Source organism: Crocuta crocuta, unplaced genomic scaffold (assembly GCF_008692635.1).
Source record: "Crocuta crocuta isolate KB4526 unplaced genomic scaffold, BGI_CrCroc_1.0 scaffold42, whole genome shotgun sequence".
NCBI lineage: Eukaryota > Metazoa > Chordata > Mammalia > Carnivora > Hyaenidae > Crocuta > Crocuta crocuta.
Window position 1 is genome coordinate 1187963 of NW_027528744.1, and position 9951 is coordinate 1197913.

At 38.3% G+C, this 9951-nt stretch overlaps 1 protein-coding gene across 5 annotated transcripts in view; it reads left to right on the top strand.

The window, feature by feature from the left end:
- ARB2A (ARB2 cotranscriptional regulator A) overlaps positions 1–9951 on the top strand; it is a 413025-nt gene that overhangs the window by 402491 nt on the left and 583 nt on the right. The gene's annotated exons all lie outside the window — the stretch shown is intronic.

Here is a 9951-nt window from a genome sequence, read left to right on the forward strand (position 1 = left end):
GTCTTTCTGAGAGTTCTTAGTTCTGACTCCTAAACGTCTTTTGATGCTAGTAAATTGTATTTACTAGATAAGTACAACATTTTAGCTAAAGAGGTCTGGAAGATACTTTGAGTATTTGCCAGTGCTTATCAACTAGTTGCTTAATGGACTGTGGATCATCACCTCACCAGTTTTTGGAGAGAGCAAGAAAAACATTCCACTCCCTTTAGCTTTAGTTATAGAGTCTCCAACTGTCATTATATTCCAATTTTAGAGGAATTTACTTCTTAACTCTAAAAGCTAACATACTCTTCAACATAAGATTTATTTATAGTCTGCATTTAAAATGAGTAAAGTTTGACCCTTGACTCTTAAAAACTTTACAATGGTAATTTCTTCTCTGGCCAGACTTCAGATTTCAGTCCCTGAAATTTTGAAAAGGTTTAAGAAATGTCCATTGAGCAGGGCCTGGGAGGATAGGGGATAGTAATAGAAGAAGAATTGAGAAATAAACTCAGAAAAGAAGGCTGAAGCCAGAGAATGGGGAGTTTTAAACCATATTAAAGAATTTCTACTTGATTTAGTAGATTATGGAGAGCTATTGGATATGTGAGAAGTAAGGGAGATGATTCATTTTCAGAAATACCAAATATGGGTGCCCAGGTGGCTCAGCGGGTTAAGCTTCTGACTCTTGGTTTCAGCTCAGGTCATGATCTCACAGTTTTGTGGGTTCAAGCCCCACATCTTGGGATTCTCTCTCTCCCGCTCTCTCTGCCCTTCCCCCACTGGCATTGTCTCTGTCTCTCTCAAAATAAATGAATAAACTTTAAAAATTTTTTTTAATAAAAAAGAAATACTAAATGAAAGCTGTGCTGTCTACTTAACAGTAGATTTACAACCTATTAGAAATTTGTATGAAACCCCACCCACAGTGGAGTCCCAAACCCTTAGACACTTCATTTCCTGGTTCTTCTTCCTCTGTCTGTTTCTCGGGCTTATTTTTGCGGACTTTGGAATGACCATAGACCAAAGAATAAAGGGAGAACAGACTGAAGGTTTCTGTGTCACATCAAGGAATGTACATTTGTTCCAGTCAGACTACTTTTTTGCTGTACTTGGGCATAGATGATGTCCAGGTAAGGCTGTAACCTCTGTAGTACTCCACCAATAAGGAATTGGGAGGGACTTGCATGCTAGGGGATAAATTGTCTGCTGTAACTGCCATCAGACACCTACTCATGCAAAAACATTGATTAAAGCCTCACTTCACCAAGTCTCCGGGTAGGTGGGCTTATTTCTCACAAATATTTTTGAACAGAGAAAGAACCATATGACACACATGCTACTCTAGAATGTTTCATCTGGTAGCAAGAGGGGTCCAAGATAAAGGAGGGGAGCTTGAAAGTGTTGAAATGAGTTAGGAGGAAGTTTCTGGATTCTAAATGAAGGGTCATTAAATCTAGAATGATAACAGAGGGATTTAAAAGGGAGAAAGAGATTGCAAAAACTTTGCTTAGGTATAATTGTCAGGATTTGATAACTGTCAGGATTTGGATCAGGAGGCCACAAACAAGGAAGGACAAAAATCAAAGATGGCTGAGAGGCATTGTGCTGGAGTAGTTAAGAGAATGGTGTGTCCATTCATAGAAATGAAGAGCTTGGTGGGAAAGCCTGCCTCGAGAGTAAGCCCAGCAGTTTCCTCTGGACTGCTTGCAGAAATGGAATGCTGTGACAACATATTCCTCGTCCCAGTACCTCCCCACCACACACAGCAGTGCTTCTAAGGGCTGAGGAATCAGAGGCATCAGCATAAATCACAAAAGCAAATTGTTAGGAAAATGCTTTTCCTAGTTCAACTCCATTTTTTATTCACTACTTGGAAATATTATTTTATTAGCCTCTCTTTCAACTCTTACTGCATATTACTATTACTGTGTTATTAATTTATTTATGTGAACCAGAAGTAAATAGAGTTTATACTCTGAAGTGTGTAGAAGAGGGAGCTCCAGAGAATACTCTAGAGGTGGGCGGAGTCAACAAATGCAATCTGGAAAGGCTAAACACTTTGTTCTAACTCCCCATAACCCACTCACCGTTCACCACATACCAACCTGTATTCTTTTTTAAATATAAGTCAGATTTTATTTCTCCTCTGCTCATAATTCTGCAAACAGCTCTTTCACTGCACTTGGAATAAAATCCAAACATTCCACTATTGGCCTTCAATATCTCATATAGCTTGGAGGCTGCCCACCTCCAAGTCATCTTCTGCTTCCCCCTTACCCACAATGCTCCAGTCAGTCCAGTGTTTCCGTTCCTCAGTTGTGTCAAGCTCTTTTCTCCTCAGAGCCCCTGAGTTCCTCTAGAACTCTGCCTGCTGCATTCTGCCCCCAGACATTCATCTGCCTCCTTCTTACCATTCAGGTCTCAGGTCAGAAGTCTTCACCCAGTCTAAATTGATGACCATCTTACCTTGTCTTGTCTCATCTTCCTCCCTCATTGTCTTCACATTCAGGTGCTGTGTTTTTTTTCACAAGTTTTCTGACTCTCCAAAATTAACATATTCAAAATTAGCATGTTTGCTGGTTTCCTTGTTTATAGCCTGTCCTCTACTCTCTCATATATGCAACAGGAGTGGAGCCTTTTATATCTTGCTTATCACTGCATCGTCAGCCCCAAGAAAGAGTGCCTGGCATACAATAAATACATGTTTGAATGTATAAATTAATCATAGAACCTCTGGAAAAACTATCTGCCCACAAAATATATCATTTACAGTAGAGTCCAGAGGTGCCTGGGTGGCTCAGTCAGTTAAGCCTCTGCCTTTGGCTCAGGTCATGATCTCATAGCCTGTGGGTTCGAGCCCCACGTCGGGCTCTGTACTGATAGCTCAGAGCCTGGAGCTTGCTTTGAATTCTGTGTCTCCCTCTCTCTGCCCCTCCCCCACTCGCACTCTGTCTCTGGAAAATAAATAAGCATTTAAAATAATGTTTTTTAATAGAGGCCACAATTGAGAGAGGAAGATCACAAAAGATTTGGATATGTGAACTAATAAATGTTTGGGTTGGGTTTGGTTTTGAAATAAGGAAAGTATTTTGCAGTTCATCTCTCTCCCTCCCTTCCTCCCCTCTCCCCAACTCCTCCCCTCCCCTTGATACACAGAGTCAAACTAGCAGCCCTACCTTATGGATACCTATCTCTAGTAACAGAGAAGCCTGACAAGATACCTGTCAAGTGGTACCAGTCTTTGGGACAGCACTGTTTTAGAATGGAGCCCAGTAAAGCCCTTTGCTGATGACTGTGTTGGGAATAATAAAATTAGGAACCTATACTTTTGGAAATAACTGTTTTTGGTTTCTTTGCATCCCCTTGTGCAGGGCTCTGTCCTCTTACTATCCTTTGGTAAAGTTACTGTGGAAAGTGACAAAGGAAAAGTAGAAAAAGGGAGCATTTGCCCACACTTAGGCTCATATTTTAAAGGGAAACAATATCCCCTGGAGGCCAGGCCTTATGGAAACAGTAGGAGTAGTATGTGACACAAGAATTACAACCAAAGAAAACTTCTAAACCAGTTGTCGGAGTTTGATAGACAATGGAAGCAATAAAAATGTATCCATTGTTTATTGGTTAGGAGGTTGATTAGGGAGGACGTCCAGGTTCAGTGTCAGGTACCCACAGCTACTGCCGGCCACCTCCTCTGCCTATGAATAAGTTTACTTCCCAGAGTCGTCTCCCTGGGCCTTAAGATGCCTTGTGCCCTACGTACCCACCCCAACCCCCCTCCTATAGATGAGAGATATAAAAAAGAAGCTGGAGGAAAGGACAGGATGCCAAAAGATGCAAATGACCCAAAGCTTTCTACCTCTGAGTTTACAGCTTTGTTTCAGCCTGTCTCTTATTTCTGGTCAAACTCAATAACCTGCCTTCGGGTCTCAACACAATTTCAGCCTTAACCAGCATTGTATTTTCCATGCATTGGAGAGAGATTTGCCGATTTCTTACACAAGTAATTTAACAAGGCAATGCAGCATATTTACTAAGCTACTCTGGGCATTTCCAGTACACAGTCCCAATGAAAAGCCCACCCCACTCCATTTACTACCCGCCCCGCCCCCGCAGAGTATCACACATGTGCCTTCTAACTTGGAGAGTCTCTGTGAGGAGCCCTCTTCTGTTCAAATATTGGTAAGTTTTTTTCTTAATGATGTTCTCCTTAGAAGCTCTAGAATTCATTTTAAAATGAATTTTAGTAGTTGTATTTTATTTCTTTTTAGAAGGCACATTATTTTTCAGTGCTCTAGTATTTCTTTAATTCTTTATAACTCTCTAAAAATAGCTGCTGGTGAGCTCATAAGTTCATTAGTTAATCCCAGTGGGACTCAATAATGCATATTACAGACCTCTTGATTTTTATAAATTAGATTTTCTCAAGAATTCCCTTACCTGTTATTATCAACATAGCTATATTGACAGGGTCTTCATTACTTCCTAATTGCTCATATTTCTTTTTTCTTGTTAAAGATCAATTTTTAAAATCAAACCTTATCATTTTGAAAGTATCATAGACACATTATCTTGTTAATATTAATGTTTCATATCTTTCTAGGTTGTTTTTCTTTTTCCCTTTATCATAGGAGACAAAATGTATTCATTACCTTTTGCTTTAAAAACAACGTATTTTTTTGTAGTGGGGAGGGTGATTAGGGAGTCAATGAGAGGGTAGGAGGGTAGAGGCACATGCTAATTTCCCCCACCCTAAAACAAAGACCTAAAAATTATATTTTGTACTCAAAATTCACTCTGTCAACAGTTATATTCCCTATTCTAAACCAGACCAGAAAATGTAAATAATGTGTAGATAGGTGAAATTATTCCATGACCTTTTAGTCTAGGACCATGTAAAATAAGGTGACTAGCAATAGTGAATAGCATAGTGAGTAGCTGACCAAGAAATTCTTCTGAATTATCTCTTTGGTGAGAATTTAGACTGTCCATCATTATACTAGTAAACCTCATCTCTGGCAGATTTGGTGTGTGTGTTATGTGTGTCTGCATGCGCATGCATCTGTGTGTGTGTGTGTGTGTGTGTGTGTGATATCACTTGAAGAGTGATTATTTGCTTTCCCAGACATTTCTTCACTTTATTAAAAGATTCGTTGAGGAGGTAAATAACCCACTTCTTCCTTTAAAGAAATTCTATTTACAGAAATTTTATTTACATATAAGTTTTTAAGACATCTACTGCATAAAATGAGATACAGCTTCAGACTAGTCTACATCTGCCAAAGTAAACATCAGGATTTTTGGCTGCTAACTCACTAGCATATTTTGGCATGGTTTTTGCCCAAAAAATGTAAGCACCAAGATCAAGTGGAGAGGAGTGTGGACAAGGCAGACTTGTGAGAAACACTTGGATTGAAGTCATCACAGGAAGACGTAAAGGGAATAGACAAGACAGAGGATACAGCAGTGTTTTCTTCTCTCTTCCAGTATTCTTTGAGCATTCCACTCTCAGTGCTATTTTGTTTAATTTCTAAATGCTATTATATAAATGTAGCCTCCCTCTTTCTCAGTTCCATTACAAGATACTTTTTTAAAATATATAGTCTTTGGGGAAAACTAATGACACATTTTAGCAATTTGATTTTTTTCATATGATTTATAGTCTCGTACTTCATACTTAAAGTTTCTAATCTTTTTGACCATTTGTGCTATCTTTACCACTTTGAAATTTGCTACAGTTTATTTTTTTAAAACAAGTGATAGGTAAAGGATAAATAATCAGTTTAGTATTTTATGGGAGGTCCCCTTCCTCCTGCCTTTTGGTTATTTGCCAGTGAATAAGATCATTGATAAATAGTAATTATGGAAGAAACATTAAGAGAAATAAAAGGCATTTTCTACTCTGTATAGGATAATAAAGATAGCTAGAGTAGGGCTCAGATTATAGGGAAAAATTAATCTCCAATATAATAAAAAAAGAATTAACTGTTCGTTTTTATTTAAGCTGACACTTGATCATCTAAATACCTCCTATTAAAACAAATATTATGCAGTGCTTTTACTGTCTTGAAATGAATTCTAAAGATAACACGATCCACCTACTAAGATTGCTAAATTATTATAATGCTCTAGTTAACTATAGAAGGAATAAAAGAAAAGTAAGTCATAATAAAAATAATATGCATATCAATATTTAAAGTGCTCTAGAAAATCTACATAAGAAGGCATAATATAGTAGTCAGGTACTTAGTCCTGTACATAAAATCACCACGGATGCAACAGCTTCAAATACACGCTGATGCAGGTGTGCTTATTGGCGACTCAACTCTCATGGGCAGTGATGCCATCACGGATGAGATTTTTCTCATATGGTAAACCACTCTTGGTAATTACATAAACCACTCTTGGTTATTAATATTCTGAACAACATAAAGTACAAAATCCCTTCAATTTACATGGTGGTTGGATTCCTGGAAAATTCTGTGTATGTTAAAATGATGCCAAAAGTACTTTGAAATTATTTGTTAAACACAGTTAAATTCTGAGCCCATATAATTATAAACAGGGTTTTTAACTCCATAAATAGCTGGTGGAACATTTGAAAACCATGTGGGATACAAAACAATTCTTCATCATGCTCTACTGCGCTGCAAATTGTAGGATTTCCACCATCTCTGGCCTTCTTCCGCTAAATGCCAATAGTTCTTTCCAATCATCTTGACCATCAAAAATATCCCTATAGAGTTCCAAAATGCCCCATGTCCATTAAGAATAACTTATTGAGACTGAACAAAGACCCATTTTTCTAATGAAGCACTGAGAACCAGTATGTTTTATTTTAACACTGAATTGATTCTATGGATTAGGAGACTGAATTTGCCCCAAAGGTGAATTATCCAGAAAGAACAAGCCTGCCAACCCAAAAAGGGAATGACAAAAATCATTCCCCAAGAACATGGCAGGTATTTAAGATGGGAAGTCCTTTATTCTCTACATTGTGAGAACCCCTCTAGATTAGGAAACTGGGGATTTGAAAGATGGAAAGAAGTTCCTAGTCCCTAAAAAGATGAGGTTTTGATTAAGGCAAAGTTGTGGTAGAGATAAGACCATGGTTATACATAACGTGGTTAGTGCAAAATGGAATAATTTCCCATATAACCAAACATGACTGCAGCTTAATAAGTGGATGCTTTTTTGATTGGCCTAAAATTTCCACTTTTATATCCTTTTATGAATAGATAATGTAATGGCCCAGTGTTTTTGTCCTGATGGAGTTTGCCTAAAGTATTATATATTTTAGCTACTAGGAAGCTGCTCTCAGAAGTTTCCATTTTCTACGCATTGCTATGCGTAAATATTCATATTAATTTGTAAATATTTTCATTGAACTTTGGCTCAGATCTTTCAAAAATGGTCTTCAAACATGTTATTGAAGTGTGTATATGCAGCCCCAGATTGATATGCAATTACCTAACTTTCAAAAGCTATTTTAATAAAATTATTTTTTAAAACCTCCTGTGAAATTTTTTGAAAAGAAAGTCACTTTTGTATAAAATATTCATGTTACTACTCCTTATTTTAGGGAGAATTCTCCCTCCCCCACTCCATTCTCTGTAATTCAATTTCTACCCCACTTTGCTTATTACCTCTACTCCTAGCAATTTCTCTTCCTCTGGCAGAGCACATAGTCTCATTATTTATACTCTTAAATTGCAGGGGTAAATGTTGAGAGCCAGTGCAGGTACTCAGTTAACTCAGGGACTTTTGGTCTTTTCATCCCAGGACTAATCAAGCAAACAGTCATCATAAGCTAAAACTAAAGAGCCTTTGTAGTCATTTTATCACCAGGGAAATTTGTTCATCCCTCAGAAAGATTGTCACCAGGAAAGAAAAAATAAAGGAGTTAAAATTGCTTCAGACCATTGACTCCTTATGTCCCTCTAGATTCATAGATTGAATTGGTTTTCATGGGGTGGGAGGAATTATGAGAAGAATTCCCTGAGAAAGCTTACAAATTGATCATAGCCTTGGTAACACTACTAAGTGTAAGTGTGATCACTATGGAGGAAATGCCAAATGAGGCTGGAAGCATGGGAAATAAGAAGGAAAAGAAGACAATTAACACCTTTTTTTCTTTCTTTCTTTCTTTTCTTATTGTGTTTCAAAACGGGTGTTGCCATGTAGTGTGCATCTCCAAAAGGAAGAAATACAATTGGTTTTAAAGTGTTTTATCATTATAAATGCAATTAGTTATTATTGAGGTGAAACTGGATTTGCAAACACCTGTACAAATAGGAACAGAAATTGCATAAACCTGTCCAGAAACTAGGCCCCCTCCTCCATAAACCCACAACATACTACTTCAAGTAGGTATGTCTGAGCATATCTAGAACTGCTTATTACTTGGGTTTAGAGGATATAAATGCATCCAAATTCAAAAGAATTCTTTAAGACTGTCATAGGAATAAATCAGTGAAAATTATAATAATAAATGTCTGGATGTTATGTACATTTTAAAGAACTTGAAAGTTTATATACCAATTGATGCAGGCAGATATATACATACACACACATATGTATTTCCCCCTCCCCCCCAGAATTCTATTAAGACTTCTCAAATTCAAGTCAGTCACTTTAGGAATCACAAAAAAAAAAAAAAAAAAAAAAAAAAAAAAAAAAAAAAACTATTAAATAACACTGAATTTTGCCCAAAAAAGACTAATGACCTCATTTTTTCATCTGAATACAGTAATGTTGGAGAATATTTTTCAAGGACATGACTTCAGTAGTGGATCTTAGTTCCCGGTGCAGGTTCATAAGGCCAAACTGCAGAGAAGAGGATAGAAGCACCTCTAAAGACACGGGTTCTCCAGTAGGGCCAGCTCCCGCGTCCAAGTCTCATGCACAGACTGTAGCCTTCTGCTCTCTCTGGTCGACTGCAGCCATAGCATCCTTATTGTTGTAACTCCCAGATTGTGATACTGTCACAAAACTGTTGCTAGGCAACAAATGTGGTTACCAGGTCTCAGCGAATAGCTGAAGGGGAAAGCAAAGTGTTGCACCATTGTAGAGTAACCATAGCAATGACCTACTATTACAGACTAAAGAATTATCATTAACAATGTTAAAGTATCAGACAGAGGCCCTGAATCCCAAGACTTCCAGGCAGTGTCTCTCTGCATAATTGAGTGATCTAGGAAGAGATTTCAACTGTTTCAAAGCTATTCACTCATTTCTATGGTAGGAGTCTTCGTTGTTATTATTTTTATTTTTGTAATTTAAAAAATGGTTGTTATGAAGAGACTGGTAAAATGCTATGTTATCACAAGGAGTCGAAACAGATTAATATCCTCATCCGTTCTTACGTCTGCATCACCGTTAGTTTTTGCCTGTGTTAAATTGAAGGTAGGTTGGATTTGAAAAACACTGCATTAGTATCAAATTGAAGCCCTAGAAAGAAGCCCTAGTAAAATAACCCTGTAAAGTGACAAACTAAAGTTGTATTTCCGAGGTCGAATTCCTCCTGACAAAATAGGAGGCCTAGATGCTCTTTTTGTAGTCACTGCTTTGAAACACTTTTTCAGCTTTTCTAAAACTGTCCCCTAAAATCTGTAAAAATGCAGCCTCCTAGAGCATTTCTAGGTATAGTCTTCTTTTAATCTGAACCTTCGTGAAGCATCCCATGTAATACGGCCGCAGTGACCTCGCTGAGACAAATTATGTCTAACAGCACAGCTTCCAAGAGAGGCAAGAAAAATCCGATTTATTTTATTCTCTTGGGAAGCAGACAAACGTGGGCACTCCGGGGTGGGTGAAGAAGCCGGATCCCGCGCGCAGGAGAAACCAATCCCCGCGCGCGCGCGGAGTCTGGGGAAGTGGGTGGTTTCGAGGCGGGAGAGGGAGTGGCCCTTCCCTCCGCGCGCCTCGATTGGCCCGGAGGGGCTGAGGCCCCGGGGCCGCCCGGCCGCG